General features: G+C 34.9%; 1 pseudogene; it reads right to left on the reverse strand.

The window, feature by feature from the left end:
• Positions 1-994: 994 nt before the first annotated feature.
• On the reverse strand, positions 995-9,032 carry LOC102504342 (annotated as a pseudogene).
• Between the last annotated feature and the right edge of the window lie 1,989 nt (positions 9,033-11,021).

The following is an 11,021-nucleotide window of genomic DNA, read 5'->3' on the forward strand; positions in this document are numbered from 1 at the left end:
TGGCACCTTGATGGTTTCCACTGAGATGGGATTGGGATTTTGGTTCTCCAACTAAGAGATGTCATGTTTTATCAACCCAGTTGACATAACTAATTCTCAATTTAATGTATTATCCAGTGTCTCCCTACTGATGTACACAGATTTCCCATACACTCTGATTTAATTGGATTATTCATTATTTTTTAACTTGACTCTCTGTTCCAAGGCAAAAATAAAAGTTTGTATAGTATAGTATGACTTTTTAAATTAAAATTATAAAACGTAGAGGATTTCTTAAAGGGTGGCAGGGGAGGATTGGAGAGGTCAAATATCTTGATTTAAACTTCTTTTCACGTTTACAGAAGTAAATATGTTCAATTAATTTCCAGAATATTTTCAAATACATGTGGATTGAGGTATGTTGTCATATTTTAGATATGGGTATTGCTATTGATACTTTAAATTTCATTAAATGTTGGATTAATTTTATCAGGTATACAAATATATTTTTGTTAAGATTTAATTGCTACTTACTAGTGAAGTTTGAGATTTGCTTTTTGGAAAAAATGCTATTCAGTCTGTGGTTTGACACAGCAAAGTCCATTTCAATCTATATCTCAGAACGGTTTAAATACTGAGAATTAATTGATTTTAGATATATGAAAAATTCCTCCCTAAAATCATGTAATTCCTATACCTTTTCAACACGGTAGTTTTTGTAGATTTAAGAAACTATATTCTTTACTATTATGGCACTGTTCAGTATTCTTCTGCCTTAATCAATGTCGCTGATGTATATTAATAAAAATAATCAATTTCATTTAATAATTAAATAAATTAGCATAGAATTATTAAAAGCAGTATCATTTCACAATTTCTATATCAGGAGCCATTAAGTCTTTCCCTTTAAAGAGAGATTTGACTATAATTTATATACATTTTTAATAAATGCTTTTTTTTTTTGCCTTTTTCCCACTTTATTCCATACTCCGACCACAATAATGACTCTTTTAATTTAAAATAATAAACATAGAGGGTTTCTTAAAGGGTGGCAGGGAGGCTTGGAGCTGTCAAAGACTGAGGGACACATCAGGGTGGGAATCAGTGAAACATCTTGACTGGCTCCTGAAGCTGCAGGCAGCTTGAACTAGTAGACCATTGGATGGATCTTGAAACTGTAGAGTTTGAGTATAAACTGGTTGGAAGGCCATTTGGGCTAGCATTCAGAGTGCGCCATGAAGAGCACGTGAGGGAAACCAGTGCCCAAGCAGGAGCCTTCCATGTGGTGCTGCCTCCATGGTGCCTTGGCTGTGGACACGTCCATGTACTTGGGGCGGTACAGCTTCACCACAGCCTCAACTGGGATGTCGGAAAGGCCAGTAGGAAGCATTGCTTGTTCTCACCGTGCACACAGGGCAGTAGCCGAAGCCTCCCTGCTCGTTATTTTCCAATATCTGGGTGCTGCCATGGTTGGCGAGGAGGTAGGGGGTCTGGGTCAACTCATACAGCATCTTAGCTCACTGCTTAATCACGTCGCTCTGGTTGGGCTTGTCTTCCAGCTCTTCATCAGACTTCAGGTCTAAGATCATGTCTAGAGATTGCCCATCATGAGGCGTCTGCTCATTGAGTTCACTGAGATTAAATTTGCCCTGGATTTAGTCTTCATCCATTTCACAGAAGAATTCGTTGCCACAGAGCCCACTGAACCAGTATAAATAACACTATTTTCCTGGTGTTTAAGTAATTTATTTTACATTTATCACTTATTTATTTTTTCTTACTGATTTTCTGATGCTTGTCTCTGTAATTTTGTGTTCTTGAATCTTAAAAGTCTTTGAAATTTAGGGGTTTTTTTTCTTTTGTTTTGCAAAGCATGACATGATTAAAACGTTTTTCTGCTTATTTTAATGAATTTTAAAAAGCAATACATGGAAATGCTATTTTTAATTTCTATGTAGTTTTCAATTTTTATTGAGTGTAGTATCAGTAGAGACTAATACCATTATCAAGAGGTCAGCTCAGTGGGTTGATTTCAGTCAGAAGATACCTGCTTAGTCGGACTCAGATCGAAAACAGAATACCATGAACCTAGAACATTCTCATCTCAATCACTGTTCCAACTAACTACTCCCCTGACTTCTAAAACCAGAGATTAGTGTTGTCTTTTTATGTACTTAATATTAATAAATTATGCATTATATACATTATAGATCATTGATTCTCATTATATGAATATTCCTCGGTTTTTTTATGGCTTCTCCTGTGACGACATTTATGAGGGTAGTTTCCAGTTTGGGCTCACAAATAATGCTATAATGAATATTCTAGTGCATACCTTAATTTAGTGAACTCATGAATGCACTATTTTGGGGTTTAGGTATATATGTGTATATATATGTATATGAAGTGGAATTGATCTCTGGAAACGTGTATCTTCAGCTTTTGTAAATATTACAAATGGTTTTCTGAACTGTCCTTATACTTGAGTTTTGAGGTATAAAGTTGATTTTGATATTTATAAGAAATTTAAAAATTCAGCTTTTATTTTCTTATTTACACAAACATTCAGAAATGTGTTTTTTTACCTTTATACTATTTTATCGAATTTTGCTATTAATTACTAAGTTTATAACACTGATTTAAGGAAATGTGATATAAACACTTATTATTTATACATTTTCAAATTGTGCTGGAGTTTATTTTAAAATGTCCAAAGTATGCTGCAAATATGGAGACAGAAAGGTGAATAGATTGAGAACATAGTTATATAGAAAGAACAGCCTAGAGTTTAGTAATTCAATTACTTCTGTTTCCTTTTCTATTACTTTCTTGTTTCATTGAACTTTATTTTTTTCTTCTTGCACTATCACTGAATTTTTATTAACTTCTCTTTGTACTTCTCATCATTATTTTCTGATACTCAATTGTTTCAGACTAATCGTATCCCTATTTTAGACTAGTATTGTTTGTAAGTATCAATTGACATTTATTCTTCATCACTTTTTAAATATTTTTCTTGTATATAGTTATCTATTTTTAACATTTTTGTCAAAATTTGGGGTATTTTGGTTTTAACTGGCTGTATTTGTAGGTCTTTCATCTTTAAAACTCAGACTTTATGCTTTGTTTTCTGATCCAGTAACTTACTCAAAAAAGGTTATTTCTGTGACATTTATAATCATATTAATGTTTCTTATTGTCTTAGGGCCTCTAGTGTGGCTGTAATTTTTAGGTTGCATTTTTACTTTCTTAGCAGTATTTTTTTAATCTCACTCATTTTTGACTCATTATTACCTCTTCATTTCAGCCTGTTCTTCCCATCGAATTAGTTATTGCTGTTTTAAAGACATTGCATATTTTTATGTGATTTTGACAAGAGAAGATTTCCTGAAATTTCTCTTAGATTGTTGAATCTTTTTTTTTTTTTTTTTGGACACATATATATTGGGCTCCAACTAATTTCCAAAATGGCTCTAGGTCCTGGGGATAGATCAATAATAAGACAATCTTAAGTTCTTAGACCCAAAGGATTCTGGCAGTAGCAGGGGAGGCAATCCATAAACAATACAGAGACTATATGAATAAACATACAGCTAATTAAAAATTCATGTTATGAAAAAACCTAAGAGATCAATAGTTTTCAGAGTCCATTGGGGCGATTGATGTGGAGTGGTCAGATTTGGTCTCTGTGAGGAGTGAAATTGAAGGAGTAAGCCAGGCAATATGTGGGGAAAACCATTTCCAGACAAAAAAATAATCCTGTATGAAAGCTTTAAATCAGGGCTAGTACAAATGTATGTCTTCCCTTCTTTGGCAAAATGTTACTTTCGCATACATTTGCACCTTAACACTGTCAAAGTATATTTAGTTTGATACAGTCATTGCTCCAATGATCACAAATTAATGTAGAAATGCATTATTTCTTCTTTGGATGAACTTAATCTGGATACTTAATCAGAAAAATTTAATGTATATCATTAACTGTGATTTATTAATATAAAACTTAAAGGGCCAGTTTAAAAAATTGGCAGTTGATTTTTTTACCATTAATTTAGAACCACTTTGCATGCTTCCAATTAATTTAGAAATTACCACTCAAAAGAAGGCACATTTAAGATGCATTTGATCTTCAGAAAACCTTTGCTAAGTCATTATAAGCTCTTCAAACCACGCTCCTTTGAAAAGAAAAGCATGTGTTCTTTTGTGTAATCCGTCTTCAACTTTTAAAGTTTTTCATTCTGGACAAAAGAAGTTTGCTCAATATTTTCCAAAATAAATATTTATAGGTGCATAGTAATTTAACAAAAGACTAGAATTTGGAAATAGTGGACAGAAAAGTAAAAATTTGTTATAGCATTTAATTTTCCCTAAGAATGATTAGAACATTGACTTTCAAAGGTTAGGCCTAAAGCAATAAAACAAGATCAAAACACTCATAAAGTTCTTTAAGTTAAATCAATAAATGTTTCATTAGCAATTTTAAATAAATGTTCACAACTTACAATTCCATGAATGTGTGTTTTTGTGTGTCTTTGACCAGTTTGAAAATTTTGATTAAACTTAAAATGCTGAATTTCTGCTGAAATATCATCCTTAAGAGGATTAAGTAAAAATGTCCACAAATGTCCCTCACAAAAGAAAAATAAAACTGGTTCTAAATATTCAAATATTGTTTCAGATAAATATTTTACTAACCAAGTTACCCTAAATAGGAAACTTTGAGTTTCTGTATACTGTATACTTTCTATGTACTGTATACTTTTGAGTCTTCAGTAGATAAAGATCAATGATGACTGTAGTGGGTTTCAAACAACTTTTCTGAAGTTTTACTTCTCTAACATATTCATAATTAAAGTTTTTGAATATATTTCCCAATATCATGCTGATATGTCAATAAGAATGATTCTTAATCACTTGGTATAATTTCCCAAGTGAATCAAATATAAATGGTTATGTTGTTAAGATCGCTGTCAAAAGGAATATCACATCATTTCAAGGCAAGACAAATCTTTATCATCCTTCAATTTATATAAATGATTAAGTTCATATTTTGCTAATAATCAACAACTTTGAAGGCAATTGTTGTAGGGCATTTTAGAACATTATTTTAGACCTCTGTAGGAACAAAACATAGATAAGATAAAAAGTTGATGCTAACTGTTCACATATCCTTTGACTATCCTTAACATGAATGGCAACTATATAAAAAAGGTGATTGTTTATCTCAAGCACTACAGGGAAGGATACGAACATTGCAAGATCTATTTCAAAGTCAAAAGAAAGAAGACTCATGTAAACAGAGCTGACGTAAACAACCTGGAGCAATTTTTAGCAAATAACTGTGAGTAGAAGTAACTTTGTAAGTAGAAGTAACTAGTACACACAAAAGAAAGCTAACATTCTTTACATGCACTTTAAAACATAGTTGAGCTCTCCAGAGAAAAGTGAAACAGTCTATATTATAAGAAACATATTTTAAAGACCAAAAAAAGGTCACTTGGATGTTTCTAAATGCCAAGGAGATTAACTCCCTTCCATGTTCAGTGATAGTCTGGAGTGTTCTATAGAAGTAGTGTAGGGGCAAAAATGATGAGTGAATAATAGTAGAACCAAGGCAGGTATGCTTTTTATATTTCCAAATTTTAATATTCTTAAGAAAATGACTACTGCTTGATTTAAAAGTAATGATCAAACTTATTTCTTTTATGTTATGACTATTCAACATGTTAATGTTATAGATGAATTAATATAGCAATATGATTATAAGAAGCATCAGACTATTAATTAGTCCAGCTAAATGATACATATTTAATGAAAATTTTTATCGAACCAAGACCAAAATTCTGTTGCTACTTAGAAGGAAAATACTAGGCATCCTCTCTCTCTCTGTCTCAAAAAAAGTTATATATGTGTACAAAATTACGTCTATTTACATATACACATCTATGCATGGATATGTAGCCTGCATATTACCAATGCATTTATTTATCAGTTTAATTATATAAAAGTTGATTTTTAAAAGTCAAAAAACATCTGTCACTTTCTTACTTAATAATTCTGATGTGACCTCTAGGTAGGTCCCTTTGTCATTACCATTCTGTGAAAAGTGGGTCTTTCTATGTCTCTACCTGTTATAATGCAGCTCTCTATTTGGTTGCTATTTGTTATGTAAAACTTTGGGACAAGTTTTTCAACATTACGTAGCAGGGGTTATGAAATAGGCTTTATTGAAGAAATGAAAACTTAACATAGAGAAGGGACTGCCAAAGAAAAGGAGGCTACCTCAAACCACAGTGAAATACCATTTCATACCCTTTAGGACGACTACAATCAAAAACAAAAGCAAACAAAAGCCAGAAACAAATAGAAAATGACAAGTTTTGGTGACGGTGTGTAGGAATTTTAACCCTGGTGCACTGCTAGTGGGAATGTAAAATGGTGCAGCTGCTATGGAAAATTGTATATCTGTTCCTCAAAACATTAAACATAGAATTACTACATGTTCCAGCAATTTCACATATGAGCACATACACCAAAGAACTGAAAGCAGGGATTCAAAAAATATCAGGATACCCATGTTCTAGCAGCATTATTCATAATAGCCAGAAGGTGGAATCAACCCATGAGCCCATCTGTAGATAAATGAATAAACAAAACCCACATACAGTGGAATATTTTTGTCTTTAAAAGAATATAATTCTGACTCATGCTGCCATGTGGATGATTCTTGAAGGCATTATGCTAAGTGAAATAAGCCAGTTACAAAAAGATAAGTGTTGTATGATCCCACTTACATGAAGTACCTAGAGTGGTCAAATTCATAGAGGCAGAGAGTGGAATGGGCTTGTCTAAGGAAGCAGGGAAGGGGAGTGCTGAGTTATCTCCTAAAGGGTACCGAATTTCAACTGGGGAAGATGAAAAAGTCCTGTAAATGGATGGTGGTGATGGTTGCACAACAATGTGAATGTAGTTAATGCCACTGAACGGTACAGTTAAAAGTGGTTAAATAGTAAATTAGGTGTTATATGTATTTTGTCACAAAAACAAAAAAACAAAACAGAACAAAAAAATAAAAACGATGCATAGCTCTTCCTACCCTCACGACCACAGAAAGGGATGTACAGCAAAGCCAGGCGACTTCTGGGCCAATAATGTCAGTCTGATTTTCATTGGAAAAACCCACCCCTACTTACTCTCTTTTTATAGTTCAAACTTGAAAGTTTGTCACTTTGGGATAAGCAGATAAATAGACATGCTTTTCATGAAATAAAACTGCACTTCCCACTAGAAGAGCTGAGCAAAGTAAGGAGAGATGCCAACCCCAGGGGACTCACTGTCCAGTTCTCCCAGAATGAGCTTCTTGTTTCTCCAGCTAATTCTACTCCTTGAATTGCATGGAGAGGAACATATTTCTTAAGGGGACATAACATGTAGCCTAACTTAAACTGTTGTTTTAAAATAATACCTTCTTGCCAGGATCATACATGAAGACACTAACCAACTCACCATTCTCCCCTTCTTAACGTATTTTACTGTTGATTCTCTCTCTTCTCTTGATTTCAATGCCAGTAAAAACTCTAAATTTTCTCTTTCTGATTGCTCCTATTGGTCAATTTTCTTTTATAAGCAGTCCCTAAATATGAAGTATTTTTGTTATTCATCCCCATATTCTTCTCTTTGTTCTGCTGCAATTGTATTGATAGATTTAGGTATGGTAAAACTATAAAGATATGTTTACTCAAAATGATGATTCAAACAAGTTTATTTTTCCTTCTTCAGAGATATCAGTAAAATGATATTCAATACTAAAAGGACACAAATTTACAAAAGAAAGGTAACAGGAGGGGAAGAAAAATAGACAAGATAATAAAATACATTACAAAGCTTATAGAAATAACTGACTGAGGAAGTAGAGAAGAAAAGTCTCCTTTTAGAAGAGACATAAAGAAATTCAGATTTGGGAGCTAAATAAACCATAATTTTATTGTCATTAAATATCAGGAGTGAATATAATAGTACTTTATATCCTTAAATATGTATTTTTTCTACAGTAAGGGCTGAGCTATGTAACTTTTGCAAATTTTAGCGGATTTCGTCTGTCACTAGTTTCTAATACTGAATCCTCTCACTAAACATTTCCTGCACTTCGTTTTTGTCATTGTTTCTTTTTTTGTTAAGCATATCATCTTTATTTTGCAGAAAATGTTTTGCTGATTGTCTTTGGCTATTTTTTCAGAAGGAAAATACAGCAGTTGTAGGTTTAACAATACAGGAGACAACTACATGTGCTGAAAATAAACACATTCTAGAGGGCAGAACAGTGAAATTTCCATTTCAATTAAAATCTGTTGTCCTCAACTGTGAATTTATTTTGTCCTTAACAGCTCGACTATAAGTATGATAGCTGTCATGCAAGGGACCTGAAAACTACTCCAAAGCAACAAGGAGTACAACTGAAAGCGTTCTTTTTATTTCACTAAAGAAGACGAGTTGTTTATTAATTCTGCTGTGTCAATGTCTTCTATATGCTGCATGAAACACAAAAAATAAGTTTCTGGACCTTAGCAAACACATTTTTATTATGATCAAATAATAGTGATTTAATAGGCCAGCTAAATTTTGTTTTCATACTTAAGTTCGTCTGTAGCACATAAACACAGCTGAGGACTAAACTAGTGTTGCAGATGATGGGTGGGGTTATTTTTTGATAAACAGCAGAGCATATAGTCCTTTTCATATTTTAAAGTGAAGTTAATAAAGTTTTTTTTTCTTTACCCAGGAGACTGTCATTTTGCACCTAGATCAAATCAACAGTAGTAGATGTAAAAAGTCAGTGTGTGTGTGTGCGTGTGTGTGTGTGTATATATATATATTTTAATGGAGGTACTGGGGATTGAAACCCTCACCTTGTGCATGCTTAGTATGCACTCTACCACTGATCTATACTATATATTTTAAGAAGAGCTTTGATTTACCTGGAAGGTAGTCACAGGGGTATCCATGAGGTTATGAGGCCAAATGTGATACTGGTTGTCAGGAATGTCTGTGGCCATGACATGGTTTTTACACATTGAGAATCCTGAGAAGGGACCTGAGATTATTTGGGTGAGATCGTGTTCACTGGGGAGAACAGGACTCCCAGCTCATTAGACAGCTCTGCAGTCTGAGACCTGTTGTGATGATGGCGCCCTACCGGCTGACCACAGGGTGGGGCACTGATGGCGTCCTGCTGTGCTCAGGAGTAACGCAATGGTATGTGGAGACATCGTGAAGCTGAACCAAGTTCATGGGATTGGATCCTGGGCAACATGCAAATGAACTGTCAGAATAGGGTGGAGAATTGTCCCAATGAGTGTATGTGCTGAGTAATTATGAGCTTGTCCAGGTGGGAAGGGGGGCCTAAGCACAGCTTCAAGGGACAGCGACAGGGATGGGTGAAAGGTGAACTGAGGTTCCTCGGCACAGAGCACTTTCCCCAGCAGCTATGGGTGGAGAAAAGTGAGAGAGGACTTCCAAACTGAGGATGCAGATTGGCAGCAGACAGAAGGTACTCATTCCAGGGATAAGCCACTTCCATTACTAATAACCAGGTTGCTGTTTGTCTCTGGGTTCTTCCATCTTATCTTTGTGATCCCTGCTTCGTTTTGCATCACGGCAAGCCTTTGCAAATCAGTTGCATTTAGTTTTAGTAGCGGTGACCTCTTCTTTCTGATAAGCCCTGACAGATATGCATGAAGTCTTGGGAATGAAATGGCTGGTAATCCTCCCCTGTAGACCCTCAAGTCATAGTATATGAATTTGGAGTTTTTATTTATTTAAGGAGTTCAATATGTGCCTGTGGCTGGGACCGACCCCCAGATGCTTACTCTCTGTTCACATACTTCCAGAGGTGGCTATTTGCCATCATGAAATCCAGGAGGAAAGAATGCATGGCACTGGGGTCCAGACAGACATACTCATCTTCAGCGGTGGGAATATCCTCTTACTGTTCCTAGTGACCATCACAAGTTGGTGAGCTCTTTGCAGTGCGCCTGCATCTAGCTTTTCCAGGTTGACTCTGGAGTCACCCTTGTCCCTGCCAGCCTGCAGCTCTCACTCCTAGGGCTCAGCTGGAGGTCCACTCAAGACTGAATGAAGGCTGTTCTACAAGTTCAGGGTGTCAAGGGAGCTTGTCAACTGCCAATTCCTTGTCCTGGCCCCCCAACCCAAACTCACCACCCAAGAGTCATCTTTAACTCCTTGCAACAGCCACTCTTCCAAGAAGAGGAACCACAAAGATCCGCAGTTCCCGGGCACAGACCTGGCAGGAGGCTGAAGCCTGGGTTTGGAAAGGAAGGGGAGGCACTGAGAGGTCAAGATACCTTGATCTCCTGAAAGGTAGAATGTAGCTCTTTGTGGCCTTGGATTTGCTTTAAAGTATTAAAATTTAGGCTATTGACCAGCAAACAAATATTTATAAAATGTACAAATAAAACTGTTGATATCTTCAAAGCTCCCTTTTTTAAAAAAAAAGGAACATTTAAAATGTGTCAGGACGTAAATATGTATACATTGGAACTATTATATCATGCAATATCTGCAACATTTTCTTAGATTTTTATGCTGTTTTTAAATATATTGGCCACTGATATTTGAAATTTTATATATATTTACAAAGTTTCCTTAAAATAGTTTTATGAGAGCTGCAATTTTTGACAGTTTAGAAGTTCTAGACATTTTTGGCTGGCTGCTTGGTAAAGTACCACATGCCATGAACATTACTTTTTGTGCTTTCCAAGTCAACACCCGGATGCCTGTGAACCTGACCTACACAGAGTAGTTATTTTGGTTCTTTAAACTGCCTGCCAAACTGCTGTAGTAGCTTTTTGATACGGACAGATGGCCACTTCAAAACAAATCAAAATATGATATTTGGTCTCCGAACTTACCTTTGAATTTGAATCTTTGAATATGAATGCTAGCTCAGATTGAATTTAGGGTCTGACTAATTGTTTTGATGTTCCTAGGCAGTTTGCATGAAACATTTGATCAAACAGCTAAAG

Source organism: Camelus ferus, chromosome 3 (genome assembly GCF_009834535.1).
Source record: "Camelus ferus isolate YT-003-E chromosome 3, BCGSAC_Cfer_1.0, whole genome shotgun sequence".
NCBI lineage: Eukaryota > Metazoa > Chordata > Mammalia > Artiodactyla > Camelidae > Camelus > Camelus ferus.